Here is a 24,202-nt window from a genome sequence, read left to right as displayed (position 1 = left end):
CAGTCTTATTAATTTGTACAGGGAGTAGTTGCTTTGGCAAACCAGCAATCAGTAAATCCCACCAGAGTTAAACACTGGTGCTTAGTGAAACATTTTAAGTTCTTGTTTAACTCCGTCACTGAATTCAGTAAGGATTCAAATGGCTAATTCCTGGCTTGATCAAGTCCTTTCTGATGTATGTATATATTCATTTAGACAGGAAAGGAGCTTAAAAGTAGTGTATTTGAGTTTGATATCATGAGAATTGAAGCATGGCAGTTTCCTGAGATTCACTATTACCATCTTTCCTGTAATTAAATCTGTGTTTCAGACATCTAAGGACAAAACTAGGGGGAAGGAGGGGATTTCCAGACATTTTGCCAAGGGATCACCTCCTTCAGCTCATCTTAAACTAATAGATAAGACTGAAATCATAACATCCATTTCCTTACAACAATGGCACTTCATCATATACCTTAAACCAGTGCTTCTTAACCTTGGCGACTTTAAGTCCTGTGGACTTCAAGTCCCAGAATCCCCCAGCCAGCGTAGCACGTAGGATTCTGGGAGTTGAAGTCCACAGGACTTAAAGTCGCCAAGGTTGAGAAACACTGCCTTAAACAAACATGGAGGAGAATCGTAATTTGATATTAGATTAGAGAGATCAAATGATAAATTATGCCCACATAAACAAAATAGAATTCACTTGCCTTTCTGAAACCAGCCAGAATCCCTCAGGCACTTTAAGGAAGCTAACTTTGCAACTTCAATGAGGCGAAAGTAGTATTTCCCCCAACAGAAATCCACCAGCGGATCTCAAAGGATCAAGACATGGAGGAGGCTCCTGCTGTTGTAAATTAAACAGCAAAAAAATAAAAATAAAATTAAACCAGCAACTCTCTGTACGGTGCACAGAAACTGGAAAAGCAGTCAGTGCAGCTGACGGAGTAGTAATTATGCACCCTTGGCAAAAGGAAGTGGTCAGACACGTAGAGCACTAGCTGCAGCTTCAGAAATTTTTTTGAAATTTCATGTCATGCGCTGCAAATCTCTGATCCTTCAGATTACAAAAGCATGAATTTTCAGTTGATTTTGGTGGATGAACTATAGGATTATAGAAACTCTGGGAACATTAATGAGTTCCCTTAACTCCCTAATTTCAAACAGCGATCATTCAAATGCAAGTGGGGTTTTCAACCAGGTGACTAGTGCATTGCACATCAAAACAACCAGCCACTAACCTGATTTTGCATTTAATAACTGCAGCTAGATTGTTGGTGGCGCAATACTGGAAGAAGAAGGAAGACTTGCCTACTATTCAAGAATGGACATTGAAAGTAACAAACCTAGCCAAGATGGCTAAAATATCTGCATATCTCAAGGACCATTCCAACGAGAGATATAAACTGGAGTGGAGAAGATGGATTGACTATACTCAAAATAAATATGGGACTAAGAAATTTCAGATAGCTTATGACTAAAGAAACAAGGGATGATATATAATTTGCTTAGAGCTATTTATTTATTTATTTATTTATTTATTTATTTATTTATTTATTTATTTATTTATTTATTTATTTATTTATTTATTAGACTTATATACCGCTTCATAGGGTTTTCAGCCCTCTCTAAGTGGTTTACAGATTTTTAACAAATTGAGTCAGCATATCGCCCCCACAGTCTGGCTCCTCATTTCACCCACCTCGGAAGGATGGAAGGCTGAGTCAACCTTGAGCCGGTGAGATTTGAACCGCCGAACTGCAGATAACAGTCAGCTAAAGTGGCCGGCAGTACTGCACCCTAACCACTGCGCCACCTCGGCTCATATAAGCTAGCCTACCAAGGAGGAGTTAAAGCTCAAATGAAAGATGATATTAACTTTTTTTTAAGCTCATTTTAGAATGTTTTTGTTAAAGATCTATACCCTGTATTGGTTCTGGGAAGTCGGGGGAGAGGAAGGTTGGGGGGGTTGAGGGGGAGGATGGGAGAGGGGGAGAGCCGAGGTGGCGCAGTGATTAGGGTGCAGCACTGCAAGCCACTTCAGCTGACTGTTATCTGCAGTTCAGCGGTTCTAATCTCACCAGCTCAAGGTTGACTCAGCCTTCCATCCTTCCGAGGTGGGTGAAATGAGGACCCGGATTGTGGGGGCGTTATGCTGACTCTGTAAACCGCTTAGAGAGGGCTGGAAGCCCTATGAAGCGGTATATAAGTCTAACTGCTATTGCTATTGCTATTGCAGTTCAGCGGTTCTAATCTCACCAGCTCAAGGTTGACTCAGCCTTCCATCCTTCCGAGGTGGGTGAAATGAGGACCCAGACTGTGGGGGCGTTATGCTGACTCTGTAAACCGCTTAGAGAGGGCTGGAAGCCCTATGAAGCGGTATATAAGTCTAACTGCTATTGCTACTGCTATGGGGGGAGGGAAGTAAATATTTGTAAAAGTTTTTTTTTCCAAAATTTTCATTTAAAAAAACAACTAGCCACAAGGATAGTCCCCCCCCCACCTCCCCGATGTCATCACTCTGCTAAAGAACTAATTCCCACAACAATGTCAGGCTACCTAGTAGGACTGTATTACTATTATCCTTCTCATCTTTCCTATTATCTACAGTATTTCCTTATCTTCTTATGACTCCCTCAGGGCCATCTCTTTTCCACGCTGGCCAGGTTTCGTAGGTTTCCCCCACAATGGCCGATCTGGTTTCTTAGCCAGTGCCTGACAACGGCATTCTGCAGCTCGGTGCCCCTCTTTTCCACACTTGAAACAGGCTAAGGATTTCGGAGAAGGTGTCGTTTGCGGTTTAAAAGCTTCTTGTTTCCATTGGGGTGGGGATTTCTTCCACATTCGTCCTGCCCAATACTGATTTCTGGCCATGTCGATCTCTGCGTCTTCAGCAATGAGATACCACTCATGTAGATTGGTTGGGGCACCTCGGGCCATGCAAGCATTGTAGAGTTCATCACTCAGCCCATCCTTGAACCAGCTTACCAGGATATCGTCTGGCCAGTTCACATGACATGCCAGGTCTCGGAATTCTTTGATATGCTCTGCCACTGGCCGGCATCCCGGCTTCACAACTTTAATTACCTTTAATTACCTGGTTATTACCTTTAAAGCCCTACATGGCTTAGGGCCAGCATACCTGTGAGATCACCTACTGCCACACTCCTCCCAACGGCCGGTGAGATCCCACAGCGTGGGCCTCCTTCAGATGCTGCCAGCCAGACAATGTCGGCTGGCGGCTCCCCGGAGGAGAGCCTTCTCTATGGCTGCCCCAACCCTTTGGAACGAACTACCCCCAGAAATCCGGACCTCACCCACTCTCATGGCCTTCAGAAAAGCTGTCAAGACCTGGCTATTCCGGCAGGCCTGGGGCTGTTGACCTCACTGTTGCGGTCCAGCCCCGACCGAAACGAATGTATCTGTGTTGTTTTTTAACTTGTCTATTTTTATTCTTATTTTCTTTTATTGCTTTTTTTCCCCCTCGCTGTAAGTCGCCCGGAGTCCTCCGGGATTGGGCGGCCTATAAATAAAATTAAACTCAAACTCAAACTCAAACTAATGCGGTCACATGCTTTGCGATCTGCGAGGGGGTCCTCGAACCGTCATCACAGGGCCATCATGAACCGATCAAAGTCCCGCAGTTCTGGGGCATCGGCATCATGTAAAGTCACCATCCATCTGGCGGCGGCTCCTTCCAGGGCTAGGGTGACCACGCGCACTCGGGCTCCTTCGGTTCGAAAATCACACCCATATTCTTGCATGTAGGTGAGCACGTGTGCCACAAAGAATCCCAATTTTTTCGGGTTCCCATCAAATTTTACCCCCGAGGAAGGAGTTTTCCTTTCTAACTACAGGTTTTGGAGGTGGTTAGGAGTGGCCCCCAACTCATGCGCCAACTGGGGGGGGAGGGTTTTCTGGGTTCCTAGCTGTTGCTGCTGTGCCGTCAGCTTGATCAGCAGGGACCAGAGGGGGGTTATTTCCCCTGGCGTCACCCCCGTTTGCCGCCCTTCCAACGCTTCTCGGTTGCCGGTCTGACTCCCCCCGGCTGTTGAGATTTTCCAAAATTTCCATCACCAACTGGGTTACATGCCTCTTCAGAGAATCCTCTCTCAGCGGGACTTCATTTAGCTCCTCCCGGTCAGAGGGGGTTTCTAACTCCAATTTCCACCCTGGTTTTCTGCTACCTCGGGTAAGAGTGACTCCCCTGGTCTTCCCTTCCCAGCTGTCTTTTGTCCCGATTCCGATTGACCAACGGGGCTTTTTGGGGTCCTCCAAGCTCACTCCGTTCTCTCTGCCAGGATACAAGGAGCAGGTCTCTGGTTGTGGAGGGGTTTCCATCTCCCTCCAGCAGTCAGTTTTCCCCTTGTTCGCTGTTATGCTCAGACATGGTTTGCTGGGTCCCCTCGGTAGAGTAAAAATGTTTCTCTCCTGGTTGAACACTTTGCAGAGAGATGCTCCTTTATATAATGGCTCCTCTCCTAACTTGAGAAAGTAAAGATTCTTGAAACGGATTATTTCAAAAGGAACCTTTAATCAGTCAGGATGGAAACTATTAGAAGCAAAGCAGCTTCTGAAAACCTATAGGCCACGCAAATAGGATTAAGCTGATCATGACCCCTCCCCTTTGTCCGAATGCAGATTCTGACCAATACACAAGTGTGAAGATGTTTCCTTAACTCTTCTGCCCTGGGAGTCAATAAAGCACACGTTCCCATGGCTATCTCTAGTTAGACATCAAAGTTATATCTCCCACATGGCTAGCTGTTCTGACCCCCCCTCCTCCGTCCAGGAACGAAAGCCGAGACAAACGTAAATGAGAACGTTTTTTTAATAATTCCAGACTCTCGTTGGCTGAAAGCCAAATCAACAAAGAGATAAGCACTTTGGCAGCAAATCCTACAAAGCTTGGCAGCAATGCAAACAAACTCTGGCAGCAATCCAGCCTGCCAAGTTTGTTTCTCGCTAGTCCCTAATGTTGACTTCTGAAAGAAGGGCGTGGCACAAGCAGTCTCTTTTATGATCTGGAGAGGAGCTTAATGAGCATCAGCTGAGCATAATTACCTCCTGTTAATTACGTAGTTGTTCTTGACGCCGAGTAGCCCTTCGATGGCGTGCATCCCAGAACAACTCACAGGTGGTTTCTGGATCACTCTCCCTTGTCTCCTCCCCACTGGTCCAAGGCTCAGGCGCCTCCTGGTGGCCAACCAGTCTCTCTGCACCCTGCGCAGAGTCGGAACCCTGTCCAGGGTCCCCCACATCCTCCAGGGCCGATTCATAGGGCCCCTCGCTGTCGGAGTCTGGTGGCAGCTCCAACAGCTCCTGCCGAGCCACAACAGCTACCATAAACATCCCTCCAGAGATATTGGGACCTTCAGTCTCCCGGTGACAGGAAACCAGTTGTAAAGTTGTAAAACTCAGTTGTTTCAGATGTAACTAATGATTTAACTCCGAGGCTCCCCTCCTCCCAATTGAATGGCAATATCACTTTTAGGGATCTGACAGTATGGTTTATGTTGATTGTTTATTTAGTATTCTATGGCTATCACTGAGTGTTGTATCTTATGATTTATGATGAATATATTTTATGATTATGATCATGATTTATCACTTGTTGCTTGTATGTACACTGAAAGCTTCTACACCAGAGACAAATTCCTTGTGTGTCCAATCACACTTGGCCAATTAAGAATTCTATTCTATTCTACATTAGTTACAATGCAGCCAAATGATTACGGTAAGTATTTAGCTAGTTTCCTGGTGACTATATTGACTAATGCCTCCCACTTTAATCTATAGGCTTTCAAGGACATTCCAGCGATTTCTTCAGACCCTATTATCTATTATCTTTCACTTCTTGCTCTTGCCTCAAACTTGCCAAGTTTAATCATTTTTCTAATCTAGCCCCTTGCGTCACATGTCCCAAATGTGTGACTTCTGGCTAGCTGATAATCACTTCAAGGAAGCAGTCAGTTTTATTTGGTTATAAGATGACTTATAAGAAAGTCAAGGGGAGAACAGGAGATTACTATTATTTCTTTTAAAAATCCAAATTATTATTTTTAAATATTTTTATTTAACAGTTATTTTTAAATTTCCTTGTAAATGTACTTCTCCCCCGCCCCCTTATTTCAGTTTCACTTTGTCTATACATATGATACTATTATATACATTCCTTAATTTACAATCCTTCATTCCATCTATATGTATTTATTCATCTCTACCTATACATCGCTAAATTTAACTCCTGTGTCTTCTTCATTTAATCTTTCCTTAAGCTTTACACCTGTCCTCTAGCCATTTGTACCACTTGTTCTATACCATATAATATTCTGTTTCCTCCTAATCCACATTAATGGTATAAGAAATGGGTATAAGAAATGGGTAGCTTCATCTGTCAGGGTTCCAAGTAACCAGAGGTGGGTTCCTACCATTTCGCACCGGTTCGGTAGAACCAGTTCGTCAAATCTACCGAACCGGTTAGAAGAGGTTCCACCAGTGGACCCGGAAAGCAGGTCACACCTACAGAAGAGGTTCCGGAAATTGTGAGTCCTGGTCCTGCTTTAGGCATGAAAATCAGCTGGTTGACTTTGGGCCAGTCATCATCCTCTCTCACCTCCCAGGTTTATCGTGGGGGAAATAGGAGGAAGGACTAAATGTATGTTTTCCGCTTTGTAAGTTTGTAAGTTTGATTTTATTTATAGCCGCCCAATCCCGAAGGACTCCGGGCGGCTTACAGAAGGGAAGAGAAAGAAAATAAAAGAAAGTAAAAATAAAATAAGAAAAGTTAAAACGACACAGATACATTCATTTCAATCGGGGCTGGACCTCAACAATGAGGTCAACAGCCCCAGGCCTGCCGGCATAGCCAGGTCTTAACAGCTTTCCTGAAGGCCGTGAGAGTGGGTGAGGTCCGGATTTCTGGGGGTAGCTCGTTCCAAAGGGTCGGGGCAGCCACAGAGAAGGCTCTCCTCCGGGGAGCCGCCAGCCGACATTGTCTGGCTGACGGCATCTGAAGGAGGCCAACCCTGTGGGATCTCACCAGCCGCTGGGAGGAGTGTGGCAGTAGGCGGTCTCGCAGGTATGCTGGTCCTAAGCCATGTAGGGCTTTAAAGGTAATAACCAACACCTTGAATTGTGTCCGGAGACCAATGGGTAGCCAGTGCAGCTCGCGGAGGATAGGTGTAACATGGGTGTACCTAGGTACACCCAATATCGCTCACGCGGCTGCATTCTGGACTAGTTGCAGTCTCCGAACGCTTTTCAAGGGTAGCCCCACGTAGAGCGCGTTGCAGTAATCCAGCCTTGAGGATTTGTTAAAATCCTTTGAGTCATTTGTTAAAAAAATAATAATAATAAAGGCAGGATAAAAAAAAAATCTACAATAAATAAATTGGCCATGCTGGCTGGGAATTCTGCCGGTTGTTAATTTTACATACCTTGAGGGCTTTAGACTGGGAAAGACTGCTACGTAACATAAAATATAGAACAACAAGGACGGAAGGGAGACTACAATATTGAAATGCTGCTTTTTGCCAGCTAAAAAGAAACCAATGGGAAAATTGTTTCAATGAGCTCAAAATGATTCACGCCCAGATTTCACTCAGCCAGACAGGATCGGACACAGATTCTAGGTGGCTCAACAAGCGCCAGAGACTATTAACTATGACCATGCTATCTGCCACCAATCTAGATAAAGGCCCATTTTGCAAACTGGGGTGTCAGGAACAATAGAATGGACAGATTTCTGATTTCTGCTGAAGTGACAGTGCTGTAGTGATTTTGCATTCGGCTGCTAGCCTTGAGGTTTCTCTTTGACAGCTCCCATTTATTTTGAATGGCTCTGTGTACCGCTGTATCCCAGAGACCCAAGAATCCCTTGTATTAATTAGCAAAGCCATAGGTAACATTTTAATTTTATGCCATGGATGCCAGTGAGTCTTTATTTAGCCCTGAAGCCAGATCAGTGGTGGGATTCAAATAATTTACCAACCAGTTCTCTGCCCTAATGACCAGCTAAGTAGGCGGGGCTCGGTGGTCATGTGATCATGTGGGCGTGGCCAAGTCAATGTCACTCAGGTCGATGGGCGCTTCGCCTGAGTTGTTACAATGGTAATAAGGGTTAACCGGAGAGGCAGTTTCTGTAAGCAGGGCAATAAAGATTAGGCTAGAAACAACACCAGAATGTTTCCTTCCTGCCTTCCTTACAGGATTAGCCCGGTAAAGTTGGAAAAAACAAAAGATTTCTTCCAACAATCGGTTCTCCGAACTGCTTAGAAAGTTACCAACCGGTTCTCCCAAATAGGTGCGAACCGGCTGAATCCCACCACTGCCAGAGTTCCACATTAAATCTATGATATTAGGTAATTGATCTCAGGTAGCAAAAGTGGGAGGATCCTTCATTTCCTAGAAAGTCATTGCCACTGGGGAAAAAAGAGCACCATGCTCAGTAGTTAGGTGCTCCAGACAGACACCCATCATATACAATACCCTTCGATCGTAACTTGCAGGGAAATAACCATCTCCTCTTGATGGAGTCTCTCTTAACCACCTCCGACTCTTTGCTTCCTGTCATAGAATCGTTATTCCAAGAATTAAAACTAAACTCCAGGAATGGTGCCTGCCTGCTTTCGCTTCCCTGTTCCTATGAATGCAGTGAATCACTAGGGAGTCTGATCTGTTTGAATAAAAGGAAGCTTTAACAGATTTCAAAAAAATATAGGCAGTTTCTGTAAGCAGGGCAATAAAGATGAGGCTAGAAACAACACCAGAATGTTTCCTTCCTGCCTTCCTTAAGGATTAGCCCTGTAAAGTGGGGAAAAAACCAAAATATTTCTTCCAACAACCGGTTCTCCGAACTGCTTAGAAAGTTACCAACCGGTTCTCCCGAATAGGTGCGAACTGGCTGAATCCCACCAGATTGAGCCAGATGCATAACAGGTGCCGACTAGGAGCTTGAGATGCTGCTTTTTAGCCTTGGCAAATTCAGCTGCCAGCTGAGTATCTCCAAGCCCTTTTCTGCCAGAGACCATCGGCATTTGCTGCCAAATGGACTCCTTCCTTCCTGCTGCCTATAGGTCTCCGGATACGCTTCAAGGTGCTAGTCGTCACTTATAAAGCCCTTCATGGTATTGGACCTGGGTACTTGAGAGACCGCCTGCTGCCAATTACCTCCACTAGACCAATTAGATCCCACAGACTAGGCCTCCTCCGAATTCCATCCGCCGGCCAGTGTTGACTGGCGACTACCCGGAGGAGAGCCTTCTCTGTGGCTGCTCCGACCCTCTGGAACGAACTCCCCGTGGAGATTCGCACCCTCACCACCCTCCAGGCCTTCCGCATAGCCCTTAAAACCTGGCTGTTCCGACAGGCCTGGGGCTAAAGATTCGCTGCCCCTATCTCGAATGGTATGATTGTTGCGCTTTTTAATTATGTATTGTTTTGTGTTGTTGTCAAACTGTCTGTATCCCCCTTTCCCTTCTTTGAGTTGTGAGCCGCCCTGAGTCCCCTTAGGGAAAAGGGCGGCATACAAATGAAATAAAACTCTAAAAACTCTAAAAACTCTACAGTAGTCTTATTTCAAGAGCTTCCTTCCCACTGGAGCTAAGCTCAATTCAAAAATGTTATTAACTTTCTACATTTTTTTAAAGTATATCTTAAACTGTTTTTGTTAAAGATTTATACCTTGTATTGGTTCTGGGAAGTCAGGGTGGGGGAAGGTTGGGGGGTTGGGGGGGAGAGTGGGAGAGAGTGGAGTTTACTAAGTTGGAGGAGGGATGATTGTACATGTATACTGCTATTTTTTCTTTTTTAAATGGAATTATAAATACCATCAACACAAAAGGGAGTTTGCTCAGAAGCTGAAATACACCAAGTGAATGAGAGGAAGAGTGGGAAGCAGAGGAGAGAAGAAAGATAGGAAGAGAGGGACAGGAGAGAGGGGGAAGGGGGAAGATGAGGTGTATAAGGAGGAGTGGTAAGGGGAGAGAGGAGAAGGAGAAAGGAAGGGGAAATAGAGTAGAAAATGATGAAGGGAAGACAGGATGTAGAAGAGTGGGAAGCAGAGGAGAGAAGAAAGATAGGAAGAGAGGGATAGTAGAGAGGGTGAAGGGGGAAGATGAGGTGTATAAGGAGGAGTGGTAAGGGGAGAGAGGAGAAGGAGAAAGGAAGGGAAAGTAGAGTAGAAAATGATGGAGGGAAGACAGGATGTAGAAGAGTGGGAAGCAGAGGAGAGAAGAAAGATAGGAAGAGAGGGATAGGAGAGAGGGTGAAGGGGAAGATGAGGTGTATAAGGAGGAGTGGTAAGGGGAGAGAGGAGAAGGAGAAAGGAAGGGGAAGTAGAGGAGAAAATGATGGAGGGAAGACAGGATGTAGAAGAGTGGGAAGCAGAGGAGAGAAGAAAGATAGGAAGAGAAGGACAGGAGAGAGGGTGAAGGGGGAAGTTGAGGTGTATAAGGAGGAGTGGTAAGGGGAGAGAGGAGAAGGAGAAAGGAAGGGGAAGTAGAGTAGAAAATGATGGAGGGAAGACAGGATGTAGAAGAGTGGGAAGCAGAGGAGAGAAGAACGATAGGAAGAGAGGGACAGGAGAGAGGGTGAGGGGGGAAGATGAGGTGTACAAGGAGGAGTGGTAAGGGGAGAGAGGAGAAGGAGAAAGGAAGGGGAAGTAGAGTAGAAAATGATGGAGGGAAGACAGGATGTAGAAGAGTGGGAAGCAGAGGAGAGAAGAACGATAGGAAGAGAGGGACAGGAGAGAGGGTGAGGGGGGAAGATGAGGTGTACAAGGAGGAGTGGTAAGGGGAGAGAGGAGAAGGAGAAAGGAAGGGGAAGTAGAGTAGAAAATGATGGAGGGAAGACAGAATGTAGAAAGGGGGAGGAGAGAAGAGGAAGAAAGTGTCGGATAAGGTATAAATATGGTGTATGGAGAGCAGAAGAGCCAATAACTGGGTTTTTCTTTTTCTTTTTTTCCCCTTTGGTAGTTGATGGTAAGATGAATTGTTGTATGTACTTAATAATGCAACTTGATATTGACTATGTAATAGTATATATGTGATTATATGCTATGAAAATGGAAAATAAAAACTTTTTATGGCGAAAAAGATCTTCCTTCCCACTGTGTCTCTCCTATGATAAATGCCCTCTACTGGGAGCTGGTATCTCTTGCACATGTGGATCGCTTATTGTTCACTCAATAATTTCACTGGCTGAATTATTGGTTTGGAATTACTTACTACTTATGAAATGGCACAATGGAACAATGACTCATCTGGGGACAGAACCAGAAGGATGAAGTCGCAAACTGAACAGAGTCTCTAATTTTAATTCAGAAAAGGACATCTTTGGTTATGAGAAACTTGGAAAACTGGCATGCCAGAGCTGTTTCATCTGAATGGATAAATCAATGATTAATAGGATGCAATAGGTTTCGTTTAAAATATGAGCTTGCTTATTAATTTCTCTTAGAGGAATCATGGGATGGCAAACAGCCAATTAATGAATCAAAAAGAAACCATAATCTTCTAACAGACATAAGCACTACTTTTTAATCCAGATGCCGGAACAGTGGCAAATAAATAAGCAATGGAAGATGGGCTAGATCTGCTAGATTAATAATTGTGGGATTGTTTACCTGACTGTTACCCAGAATATGACTGACAAGCAGATGTCAATCATTAGAAACAGTGTGCCATTAAAGCTAGGCTTCTTATGATTGGGATGATTGATAGTTGCTAGGATATTTAATGAATTTCAACCAACACTTTGGATGAGCAAACCAAATATATATTTTTCCCCCCACTAGAGACCCTTACTATATCTCAGCTCTTGCGATAGTAAATGTAACCTCTTGTTGGAATGATAATGTGAGGTCTTCATTCTTGCAGCTGTGGTGTCTGGCTAAGAAAGTTTGTTGTGCTAAAGGGAGTGAGATGACTATCTGGAGGGTGTTAATTATCTGAGGAATGGGCAACAGCAGGAATTTCTCTCCCTCCCTATTTTCAAATAGAGGAATCCTCCAGGAAATTTACCAATAACTAATCAAGGCTGGCTAGAGACTTATTGAAAGGAAAGGAAGCAGCATAATAAAGTCTGTAATATAATGGGATTTTTACCTCGGATTAAAAAAAAAGAACTAGCACATTAACCTGGATTTTAATCCTCCCAAAATTGGGGTACGCAACGTCTTTGGGTGCATGTTAAGGTGAGGATTATTTTTAGCAACAATGTTCATGTACGTCCTTTTGCAAACAAATCTTGTCCAGTCTCCCCCACCCCTTCCCCCCCTAATTATCTCAATTTTAGGGGCCTAAATCAAGAGGACAGAGGATTTTTACCATGGTATTCTCACATGATTACAGATAGAAAGATCTGCTGATGTACAGTATTTCAAGCTACAAACCCCCAGATGCCCCAGCCATTGAGTAGCTCAGTAACATCAGGAGGGCCACAGTTTCCTCTGACCATTTCGGGGGGGGGGGTTGGAAAAGGCCCAGGGAGAAGCGACGAAATGAGCAGAGCTAAGCAGGTTTCAGAAGACCCGAAGGCTCCGTTTCCAGTCTCAAATGCACTAAATCGTTTCAAGGCCAAGTCAAGGACAAAAGCTGCTACTGGACAAACAAGGGACAGATCTACTCTGGGCACTTTTACACTTGCTAAATTGTTCTGGAAGATCTTTCATGCCTTTGTTTATACATGAAATCATTAAAACGCAATTAGGTCATGTGATACATATATACATATATACATATCCATGATCAACCTAAACTTGGTTTACTGAATACAGTTATCTGGATGCAGTGATGGGTTTCAAAAATTGTTCGAACCTACTCTGTGGGTGTGGCCTCCTTTGTGGGAGTGGCTTGCCACCCATGTGACCGGATGGGAGTGGCTTGCCGCCCATGTGACCGGATATGAAGATGCCGACGACACTTGTCAGAACCACCTTAAATTACCCCCCACACAGCACTGGCATGCATAAGAATATGATGTAAACTTGTTTTTTAAAAGGCATCTTTGGTTCGCATTAAAACAACTTCAACACATGCAATGTTCTGATTGCACCACAAACGCAGTAGTCATCCTTACCTTTCACAGAGGCACTGAGTTTTATAAATAGGAGCATGATAGTGTAGAATAATCATCTCCAAGGACCAGTGGTGGGTTTCAAAAAAATTTGGAACCTCTTCTGTAGGTGTGGCCTGCTTTCCGGGTCCACTGGTGGAACCTCTTCTAACCGGTTCGGTAGATTTGATGAACAGGTTCTACCGAATAGGTGCAAACTGGTAGGAACCCACCTCTGTCTGGATGTATAGTACATGACCATTGACTCACAAAACACCTATTGGGTGGGTTCATACAACACACTAAGCCAGAAATTAACCAACTACATTTTAAACTAGCATGTTGACAGCTTAATACTTTTGCTTCATGACCATATTCATACCTATAGTTGAGAAAGGGGTGAAAGCCTTGTGGCTTTGATTAAACTTCATACATCAATAAACTCAAAGTGTGCATCCGGCAGAACATCTAAAGAATTTTAAGAATTAACCACCCATAAAAAGTCATTTTCGGTGTGCATTCTTCAAATACCTATACATGGAGGACACCTGGGCATGATATCTCCCAGCAGTCACCTTAGGCTGAAACTATTCCCTTGAAACTTCATCTGTAGCCCAGTAGGGAGACGCTTGAACATGTGTCCACTGGAAGTCCATAGGGTGGAGCAAATGATGTCATTCGGGTCATGACATCATTGCAAACCATAGGGTTTGCAATTGGCATCATTTGTGCAGTATCGCAGTGCACGAGACTCACTGGGGCTTCCACCGGGGCACCCATAATGAAGCAGTTGGAAGGTGGGGGTTCTGATTAAAAAGTTGTACACCTGTTGTTGTTGTTTTTTGACAACCCCTTGTACACATGAACATCTGCAGCTGTCTGGAACATCAAGGCCTCCCTTTCCTTAACACTGATTGCTTTTTTGCAGCCCTAATTATTTACTTTGCCCAGCAAGGAGGCACTTTAGGACAGGGTTTTCCCAACTAAGAGACTGGAGGTTAAAAAAAAGGGAACATAACAATTTGAGCGAAGCAACTTGGCTGCTCCCTATAGAACAAGTTCCACCTGCTATCTTCCTTCATGTATGGAATTATGAAGGGATCCACAGCTGCCGTCTTTGCCTCTGGTCACAAATGGCATGAGGATCTTTGCAAAACAGGGGTCTTGTTGTAGGACTAACTAGCTTGGTTACTTTTTCTCCTGCTCCTCATTTTGTTGGATGAATTGCTCTGGCCTGGTTTTAACCCAACAGCCCAGCCTGGTCATTCCGCTCTGCTTTTGTCCCTTCACTTCCCAAGCCCCTTGGCCAGCATCTACCAGAACTGCCCAGTCCTCCTGTGCCTTCCTTACCTTTCAGCCACGGGATGTCCAGCCAGCCAGTGGTTCTTTTTCAGAGTTTCTTCTGACGCAGAAGGGATGAGCAAGGGGGTGGGCAAAGCTTCTGTCCCGCTTCAGTGGGATGCAGCCAGAAGAGCAAAATCAAAGAGCGCATACATCTTTTAACATCCTAGCAGGGCCTGACTTGGCTCCAAGCCTTTCTCCTCTCTCTGTGTGCCTAGATCAAAAGACAGAGGAGAGAAGAAATGAGCCTCTCTGGAGCTGGTCAGTCCGGTTTCAGTTCGGAAAAAGCCGAGAGGCAGGCAGAGTTGGGCGAAGGGAGGTGAGTTTCCCCCGCACAGGCAGCAGCACCAGCCCTGCTGGGCCCTGGCGCCCTTGAAAGCCTCCCCCCCCTTCACTCCCCCTCCCACTGCTGGGTCAGTGACTTATCAGCTGCCTAGCTGAATTATTTACCAGCATTCCTGAGCTGTTTGGTTACTTCTGGTTTTCTGTCCTCCCTCTTGAGACCATCTTAAGGCCAGAAAATGAAAGAAGAGAGAGAGGGCTGCCCACTGACGCGCTAATGGTCCCCCTCCATTTAGGCTTAAAACCCGGTCCTTAATGGTAAGGCTGGCCGTACACAGCTCCTGTGGGACCCTCCTTCTGGGTCATCCCGTTTCTGCCCAACTGTCTCCTTTCTCCCTGAGTGCAAAGCTCTCCCCCAGCTCTTTCATGGCTCAGTGAAACAAAGGAAGGAAAGAGAGAGAGAGAGAGAGAGAGAGAGAGAGAGAGAGGAGAGAGAGAGAAAGAAAGAAAGAAAGAAAGAAAAAAGAAAGAAGAAGAAAAGGAGAGAGAGAGAGAGAGAGAAAGAAAGAAAGAAAGAAAGAAAGAAAAAAGAGAGAGAGAGAAAGAAAGAAAGAAAGAAAGAAAAAGAGAGTGAGAAAGAAAGAAAAAGAAAAAAAGAAAGAAAGAAAGAAAAGAGAGAGAGAGAGAAAGAAAGAAAGAAAGGAAGGAAGGAAAGAAAGAAAGAAAAAGAGAGAGAGAGAAAGAAAGAAAGAGAGAGAGAGAGAGAAAGAAAGAAAGAAAAAGAGAGTGAGAAAGAAAGAAAAGAGAGAGAGAGAAAGAAAAAAGAAAGAAACAAAGAAAAAAGAGAGAGAGAGAGAAAAGGAAGGAAGAAGGAAAGAAAGAAAGAAAGAAAGAAAGAAAGAAAGAAGAAAGAAAGAAAGAAAGAAATGGTCAAAGGTTTCCATTTCATGAAATCGTCTGTGTGGCAAAGGGCTTATGTTACAATCCTTTCTCTTTCCAAAAGCTGCTCAGCTGCCAGAAGACTCTGCAACTGGGTTTTCAGAAACACACCCGTGGTTTTCAAAATTACCACATTTTTCTGGGTTTAAATGATCTGACTGCAACAATGTGGATCACTATTAGATGTTAGCAAAGGTATCCTTTTGCTGCCATCTTACTATTCCCTGGGTTTTTGTAACATACTAAAAATCTGTTCCCCGCTCCCCAAAACATGAAAACCATGCTGCCTGAATTCATATACCATGTTTCCCCAAAAATAAGACAGGGTGCCGAGGTGGCGCAGTGGGTAGAGTGCAGTACTGCAGGCCACTTCAGCTGACTGCTATCTGCAGTTCGGCGGTTCAAATCTCACCGGCTCAGGGTTGACTCAGCCTTCCATCCTTCTGAGGTGGGTGAAATGAGGACATGGATTGTTGTTGGGGGCGATATGCTGACTCTGTAAACCGCTTAGAGGGGGCTGAAAGCCCTATGAAGCGGTATATAAGTCTAACTGCTATTGCTATTGCCATTTTCTTTTGACCCCCAAAATAAGCACTTGGGCTTATTTTGGTGGAGGTCTTATTATTATTTTTTTGAGAAATTTTTTTATTGTTTTAGTTAAACAAAAAGACAAAAAAAAATCATCTTTCGTTACATCTTGTTGAAAGCGTATCGATTGGTTACAAATAGATTCCGTGCTTTTCTTCCACAATCCTTACATCTGCTTCACTCAAATCAGGTTGTACATTTTAAGTCAAGAAAGAAAAGTTATATATTTTACTATCCCTGGTACCATAATTCTCATTTGGTTACCATTTGTTTAAACATGTTTTTTATCTAGAATCATTTATATTAGAAGACACAACCACCTACTGGCATTCATTTGCAATTTCAATGGATCTCCAATACACCTTTATGACATGTTCTAAAATTAATTCGGTTAAGTAAGATATCTAAGCGTTTCCCCCCCTGTAACACACCTGTACATATCATTAAATATTGTCCATTAACATTTCATTGTTATTATTGTAGTTAACTAAAAGGAGGTCTTATTATTTTTGAGGTGCAGGAAGCGGCGAGCATAATCACCTAATGGCTGCTTCTGTGTTGCAATATTTTGGGGGAGGGCTTATTTTTTTGGGGGGAGGGCTTATTTTACTGCATACGGTCAAAAGCCCGATTGGGCTTATTATCTGGGGAGGGCTTATTTTACAGGGAAACAGGGTAGTATACATGGGTAATATATAATTAGCAAAATTGGCTTTGTTATTTTTGTTTTAGTACTCTCAAAGTTTGGTGTAATCAATAAGATGTGGGCTAGGACCAGGGAGATCCAGATTCAGGTCTTCCCTTAGCCATGGAAACTCAATGACTCATTTTGGAGCACTTAATCTCTTTACCCACTTACTTTGTGTTAGTATGTGGGTGGAGAAAGGAGGGTTGTGGTTATGAATTAAAATAGGAGAAATGATGGATGTGTATGTCACCCTAAGTTTCTAAAACTGAACAAGAAAAAGTGCATATCTTGGGAACATGTTGGTGATTCTTGATAGATCCAACCACATACCATGCACCCAAATATTTTGATTCTCACCACCCATAATTTTTCATGCATTCATTCATTCCGTTTTAATCTGCTGTAATGTTGTTAAGATTCCTAGCAGTCAAGAATAGGCATACAATATTAAAACATTCACAGCAACAAGCAAAATACCCATGATGAAATGTTAGCGTCAATAATAGCAACCACATATGGCCTATTCAACCTTGGTAGTGTCATTCCTTCACTTCTTCTTTGGAAGAACTCATTTTTAGCACTTTCTTAAACAATTTCACAAAGTTTCTGTAGCTGGAGAGTGACAGGTTTCTCTATACCGATTAAAAGTTAAAAGTCATAACACAGATTCCAGTTCCGTCTAATTCTTACAAATCAGCTAATTAATTCTTACAAATCAGCTCATTAAAAAGCAGAAATCCTTTGGTGGTTTTTATGGTGATCTAAAGAAGTTTTTATTAAACCTCCCAAAGATCACTGGAGGGAATCAGCAAAACACAATGTCTTATCTCCAACCATAATCTGAAGAGAAATGATGAGATATTCCTCCTGAATTACATTTTACCTCCTCTTTCCTGGTACTCTAATTCTGTTTAGTGTGCGGTTTTATGAAGCTAACGTAACGTGTAGGCTTGAGGTTTTTTTACATTTCCTGTCATTTGTCTAGAACAGCACTTTCAAATCTTAAAGTCTTTCCTTGCATCAAATCAGCACACAAACAAGACATATTTTCTTCTGCTGTATTCATATAATGTTAACTAGACAAGAGACACAGATGTTAATTATCCATAATGTTTAATATTTTTTTTAATTTTTTTTTTTTTAAAATTGTCTTTGTAAATATGTTTTATTTTCCATTTCATTTCGTACAGTCACATATATACTGTGCATAACCGGGGCCATATAACATTAAGCAATAAACACAGCCATTCCTCTTGTCAACAATACCCCCCAAAATACAAACCCAATATACCACTTCGACCCTCCATACACCCTTTCTTTCGCCCCCCTCCAACTTTCCATCTTCCCTCCATCATTCCCCTCTACCCTACTTCCCCTCCCCCTCTACCACTCCTCTCTCCCAATCCACTCCCTCCCTTCCCTCTCACCCTCCCTCCAATCCTCTCTCTACCCCTCTTTCTTCTATCCCTCTACTCCTCCCTTCGGTGTATTTCTACTATCTATCAATATATTCAGCTTGTCCTATTTTTATACTAGAATTAAAGGGCAACAGTATACAAGTGCAATCGTGTTACTTTAAAATCTAGCACATACTATACTTCCCCCCTCCCCCCTCCCCCCTAAGACCCCACCTCCCTTCCCCCCCCGACTTCCCAGAGCCTGTACACGGTGTAGCTTAATGTTAACAGTAGTATTTTCCTCCTTATTGTGCCACTATCTAAGGCAGCCCTTAGATGTATAAATTTCACAAGATGGGGGTCATGCTTATATGCTAGAGAGAAGTAGTTGACTGTTCTGCCATGAAGCAATAAATATTAGTAATCGGGACAGCAAATTTCATGCTGATGCAGTTTTACATGGACAGCACTTGAAGGGAAGGAGAACAGATGTGGATCAAATGATCAGTGAAATAAGGAGAATGGATTACATCAATTTGGAAGATACAGTTTATTAATGCTGTCGTGTTAATTTCATGCAAAGAAGACATCATGGCAAACAATAGCAATAGCAGTTAGGCTTATATACCGCTTCATAGGGCTTTCAGGCCTCTCTAAGCGGTTTACAGAGTCAGCGTATCGCCCCCACAGTCTGGGTCCTCATTTCACCCACCTCGGAAGGATGGAAGGCTGAGTCAACCCTGAGCCGGTGAGATTAGAACCGCTGAACTGCAGATAACAGTCAGCTGAAGTGGCCTGCAGTGCTGCACCCCTAACCACTGCGCCACCTCGGCAAACATTTCTTTAACACCTCATTGTCATCTAGTGGTCATCCAGGGTTTTGCAGCCCATTTGTAATCGATATACTTTAAACCCATATAATGTGGCTTGAAGCATAGATCCAAATTTTAGGTAACCAGAAGGGTTATGAACCAGCTGTCAGGCCTGCAGCGGTTTCTTTAAGAATCTTTGGCCTGCCACACTCTCATTAAAGGTGGGGGGAATAGCAAGGGGTAGAATGTGTTGTTTTAAAATAAAAAAAATCATTTCTAGAAGCTCAAGGTCATCTTTTGTCTCCACACCTTTGCACCTGACCAGAAGCAGCTGGGTGGAGACACCAGCGTGGAAGAAGAAGATTGGACCATGTGATGGATTATGGGCGTGGGGACAAGATCATGAACTTTTAACTGGGTGGGATTCTGATGTAACTTCCAGAATTGGGATTTCATAGCATAATGCCAAGATGTCTGATTTATTAAACTGGAACTTTAAGGATCGTTTTGCCTTGGACTCTGATTTAATTCTACATGATACTTGGAACGCTGACCCCAGCTTGTCTGGCTATTTACCCGATCTCAAGTTGAGGGTGGGAAACCAGTAAGGGTAATGATGAAGAGCCGAGGTGGCGCAGTGGTTAAATGCAGCACTGCAGTCTACTTCAGCTGACTGCAGTTCTGCAGTTCGGCGGTTCAAATCTCACCGGCTCAGGGTTGACTCAGCCTTCCATCCTTCCGAGGTGGGTGAAATGAGGACCCAGACTGTGGGGGGGCGATATGCTGACTCTGTAAAACCGCTTAGAGATGGCTGAAAGCCCTATGAAGCGGTATATAAGTCTAACTGCTATGGCTATTGCTATAAGAACTAGGAATTGTAATTCGGCAACATTGATAAGATCACAGGTTCCCCTGTCCTTACTGGTGGGAAAGTCGTGTGTTTTGTATACAGCAGGCTTTAAATTCAGTCACCGGTGCCTCGAGGTAGTACGGTAAAGATCATCTGAACCCTTGGGGAACTGTGGCCAAGGCAATGTCCTGCTGAGATGGAAGGGCAATGGCATTTTTATTTTTTATGGTCCTCCTGGGACATCTGGCAAGTGAAGTAATTTTAACCTGCATTCTGTGAAGAAGAAATAGAAACCACAAACGGAGTCCTTCATAACCACACAGTATGTCATGAATCAGTTAATCTGTTATTTATTATAAGGTCTGCAGGTTCTCTCTCTCATAAAACTGAACCAGCCCAGTGCGACTGTGTGGGCTGGAACCAGCAGCATTAAACCTGAGGCTGCCCACCCTCCTCATTTACGTTTCTGTCTTCGTTATCTATAAATGACTTATAAATGACTCCTGCCTTAGGCAAGCGGTTGGACTAGGAAAATTTTAAAGGACCCTTCCTGCCAATTACCTCCCACAGACCCATCAGATCGCACAGGGTCGGCCTCCTCCGGGTTCCGTCCACCAGCCAATGCCATCTGGCTACTACCTGGGGGAGGGCCTTCTCTGTAGCAGCTCCGGCCCTTTGGAACGAACTCCCCACGGAGATCCGGACCCTCACCTCTCTCCAGGCCTTCCGGAAAGCCATCAAAACCTGGCTGTGCCGGCAGGCCTGGGGTTGATGAGTTCCCCTCCCCTCTCGACTGGTATGGCTGTATGACTCTTGTGTATTTTAATTACGTGTATTGTGTTTGTATCCCCTTTTCCCCTTTTGTGTTGTTCGCCGCCCTGAGTCCCTCCCGGAGAAGGGCGGCATACAAATAAATTAAATCTTAATCTTAATCTTACGATTCTGGTAGCAATCAGGAATATTTCTATTGTGATTAATCCTCTTGCAACCCCTGCTGGCAAGGAAATGTATTTCCTAAGTTACTTGCCTTCTTTCCACATTTCAACTGCTGCTATCTCCCTGTTGCAAAAGCCTTCTCCAAACACACACCCTGTTCTTACTTATTCTCACTATTTTCCATAGCTATTTGGTGGGGAAAGCGATGTAGGATCTGATCTTTCCGAATAAAAATGTGGACCTGTGAACTACTGACTCACTCGGTTCCCAACCTCAGAAAGTTTACACTCCTACCTCTCCGATATCAGTTTTTCTTTCGACTCTAAGTTTAGATAAGCATGCCAAACAGAAGGTGCGCTATTCTCCCTTTCCCCAACTGATAATTAAATGTTAGCTTCTCTTCCGAAAATATCTTCAGCCATAAGGAAATAGGCGGAACTTAACATTAAAAACAAACATGCTAATCAAATGGGTTAAGATTTCTGTGCAACCTGTTTTATGTTCTTCCATCAATTTCTCTACGTATTTCATATCTTGTGAGACGGAACAAATTCTTCTAAATCCTGTGTCTTTCTCTAGTTTTCCCTGCCCTGCAATCCTAACAGAGGTATTTTCATTTTCATTTAATGTTTAAGTAGTTAAAAATTTTTATATTCGGGCATTCAGCGGAATGCCATTTGTTGCTGTTTCGCTCTTGATTTCAGCTGCATTTTACAATATACTATAACCGCACAAATTATTTCCATGTCAGCCTTAGAGTGTATAAAATGCCTATGAATATCCTGGGTGCCAATCCTGGCTTCAAGGGGAAGAGAAGAGCATCCAGATGAGAAAGGACAAAAGATATGGGTCCCGACAGAGTCTCTCTCCGTCCCCCCCACCATCAAAGGCACTTGGTTACCTGTTTTTATTTTTCACAACCAAAAGCATTTTTTGTTTGTTTGCCTAACATGCCTTCAAGTTCATCTCTCAGGAGTATTAAGCAGCTTAGTCTTCTAAAGACAGCTGTATATACCAAACACTGCCCCACCAGGAAAAGGTTTGGTGATTAGGAAGACAGAAATAGAAATACATTGATGCAGGCTAATTTACAGGGTGTTGGGAAGAAGAGAGATCCCATAGACACGGTATGCAAGAAGATAGGTTTCCTGCACACAACTAGAATACATGATTCAAGACGTAGTCCCCAGAATTTATTTATTTATTATTTATTTATTAAATCGATTTATAGGCCGCCCAATCCTGGAGGACTCCGGGCGGCTTACATCGAAAGAAAAAAAGAATAATAAAAATGACAATAAAAACACGTTAAAAACAACACACATGGATTCGTTACGATCGGGGCTGGACCTCAACAATGAGGTCAACAGCCCCAGGCCTGCCGGAATAGCCAGGTTTTAACAGCTTTTCTGAAGGCCATGAGAGTGGGTGAGGTCCGGATCTCTGGGGGCAGCTCATTCCAAAGGGTCGGGGCAGCCACAGAGAAGGCTCTCCTCCGGGGAGCCGCCAGCCGGCATTGTCTGGCTGATGGCATTTGAAGGAGGCCCACCCTGTGGGATCTTACCGGCCGTTGGGAGGAATGTGGCAGTAGGCAGTCTCGCAGGTATGCTGGCCCTAAGCCATGTAGGGCTTTAAAGGTAATAACCAACACCTTGAATTGCGTCCGGAGACCAATAGGTAGCCAGTGCAGCTCGCGGAGGATCGGTGTGACGTGGGTGTACCTAGGTATACCCAATATCGCTCGCGCGGCTGCATTCTGGACTAGTTGCAGTCTCCGAACACTTTCTCCGAATTTTTGCAACATCCTTGATTGGTGGATGTTTAATACTCAAGCTGTATACAAAATTGGATTTGTAAAGGATAAAGTTTACTCCTCAGTTATTTTTACTAGGTATATGTACTGACTTTACAGTGGTAGAGACTAATTTGATTCTGCACCTAATAACTGCAGCAAGACTGTTGGTGGTGCAATACGGGAAGAAGGAAGAGTTGCCTACAATCCAAGAATGGACATTGAAAGTCACAAACTTAGCTGAGATGGCTAAAATATCGGCATATCTTAAAGATCACTCAAATGAGAGATATAAACGAGACTGGAAAAAATGGATTGACTATATACAAAATAAATACGGGACCAAGAAATTCCAGTTAGCCTCTGCTTAAGACCAGAAATGATTTAAACTGTTAAAAGTTAGTTCAGTAAGAAGAAGCTAAGGTCAATGTAGAATGTCATTAATTTCTTTATTTCTTTTTTCTCAATAGATTTTAGACTGTGTTAGTTAAAAATCCATACCGTGTACGGGTTCTGGGAAGTCGGGGGGGGGAAGGAGGAGGGGGGTTGGGGGGTTGGAGGGAGGGAGGGGCACACAAAAAAAATTGTACTTCAATGTCTTCATGATTGACGAATGATGAAATATTTGTGTTTTTTAAAAGAAATAAAATAAATATTTGTGGAAAAAAAAATTGGATTTGTAAAATTATTATTATTATGTTTTTTAATTCTAGAGCCCTGGTGATGAGAATGTTCTCTTTTGCAGTGTATGTACTGAGGCCCTCATCTGGCGCCATCATCTGTGAATGCACTTTGGCAAGGAAACCTTGGGCATCACAGACAATACTTTACCCTTCTAAAATGGAATGAATTCTATTACAATCTCCATAATTGTGTATCTGGCTCTCTGACCATTAATATCCGAGACTAATTACAAGCAGACTGTTTCCTTTTAATTTTCCCATATTCTTTGTATTCTTCCCCGCATCTCCATATACGCATTCTTGATGAATAATTTCGTGCAGGATTGTTGCCAGCACAATCCAGTATACGGGAGGCAATTAACCTGGTGCCCTCCAGTTGTTTTTGGATCACAGCATAATTTAATATCCAGTCAGAGAAACATGCAGAATGTGCAGGATAATTTGCAAGTCAAAAATGTCAGGGTTGTTTTTGAAGCTCCAGTTCATTTTCGCCTCTGGAGCTTTCACTGTGTTTTGTGATACCAACCGATTTCGGCTTGCTACGTCGTAGAATACTACTGTTTTCTCATTTCAACTCAGAATATAACCTAGACTTTTGCAGAGAGAGAGAGAGGTTGTCGTGTCCTTTTGCCACTTGCCTACATGCCTGCCTCTTTGGATGGGCGTGGATAGAGAATGGGGTTTCCCAGATGAAATGAGCTGGGGGGACTCTGAGGAATATAGCAGGTGAAGAGAATGGCATCCCGGCTGTGACCAGGGGGGGCCTTTGCCCAGGTTCGCGTGGTACACCAATTGCGGCCCTACTTGGACAGGGGGGCACTTCAGATGGTCACTCAGGCCCTTGTCACCTCAAGGCTCA

The 24,202-nt window shown here is 43.6% G+C and overlaps 1 protein-coding gene across 2 annotated transcripts in view; it reads right to left on the bottom strand.

The window, feature by feature from the left end:
- PALM3 (paralemmin 3) overlaps nt 1-14,755 on the bottom strand; it is a 54,394-nt gene extending 39,639 nt beyond the window's left edge. The window contains exons 1-2 of one of the 2 annotated variants that reach the window (XM_032209375.1): nt 14,386-14,755; nt 690-826 (exon numbers count right to left, since the gene is read on the bottom strand). The gene's annotated coding sequence lies outside the window, so the exon portion shown is untranslated. The remainder of the gene's footprint in view (nt 1-689; nt 827-14,385) is intronic. The other variant, XM_032209376.1, reaches the window with a different exon arrangement.
- Nucleotides 14,756-24,202: the final 9,447 nt, after the last annotated feature.

The sequence above is a fragment of the Thamnophis elegans genome, chromosome 2 (genome assembly GCF_009769535.1).
Source record: "Thamnophis elegans isolate rThaEle1 chromosome 2, rThaEle1.pri, whole genome shotgun sequence".
In the NCBI taxonomy this organism is placed as follows: Eukaryota; Metazoa; Chordata; class Lepidosauria; order Squamata; family Colubridae; genus Thamnophis; species Thamnophis elegans.
Note: the sequence above shows the minus strand (reverse complement) of the source record. Positions and strands in the feature narration are given on the sequence as shown.